The sequence below is a fragment of the Buceros rhinoceros genome, unplaced genomic scaffold, assembly GCF_000710305.1.
Source record: "Buceros rhinoceros silvestris isolate BGI_N320 unplaced genomic scaffold, ASM71030v1 scaffold6106, whole genome shotgun sequence".
NCBI classification, from domain to species: domain Eukaryota; kingdom Metazoa; phylum Chordata; class Aves; order Bucerotiformes; family Bucerotidae; genus Buceros; species Buceros rhinoceros.
In genome coordinates this window covers 43,051-43,707 of record NW_010419196.1, presented here as the reverse complement: position 1 = coordinate 43,707, position 657 = coordinate 43,051, and positions in this window count along the sequence as shown.

The following is a 657-nucleotide window of genomic DNA, read 5'->3' as shown; positions in this document are numbered from 1 at the left end:
TTCCTTTTTCACTAGGAAGTAGATTGTGTATGAAAACTAAATCTCATTTTAAAAACAAAACCGCCCATAGATTTGAAATTACCAGACAAAAAGTTGATGCCCTGTAGTTTGCTTACCCTCATTTTTCAGGGCTTTTCTTTGTCCTGTTTGTGCTTGTTCCGTCTGGCTAGACAAGCAGTCTGTTGTTCAGTCTTCAGCTACACGTGTATGATTCCCTTAACATGGTGCCTCTTACAGGCATGGGTAGAATAGACTGTTGCTCAGTAGTACAGTCCCTTATGCAGCGCTGTCGTTTGTCAGTCCAGACTGAGCCCATACAATACATAAATTACTTTTTAACTCTGAGAGCTAAGCTGTACCTTCAGTCCCAAAATAAAAGTTGACAGCAGTCCTCAACCACATGCAGTTGTGGATTTCTGCACTGCTCACACATACTGTGAGCAGGAATAATAGCAAGGACCTAGTTCGAATCATTTGAGTCACAGTCCATGAAAGCGGACGAAAGGTTTGCAGAGTGGTGTGCCTCTGTCTGGACCAGAATAAATTAATATTGTTCCTGTTAGTTATACTTTCCACTGAAGACTTCTGTATGCACATTCAGCACCAAATTGTGGACTTCTGCTCTATCTTTTTGGGCTTTTCATATAAACTCTTTCC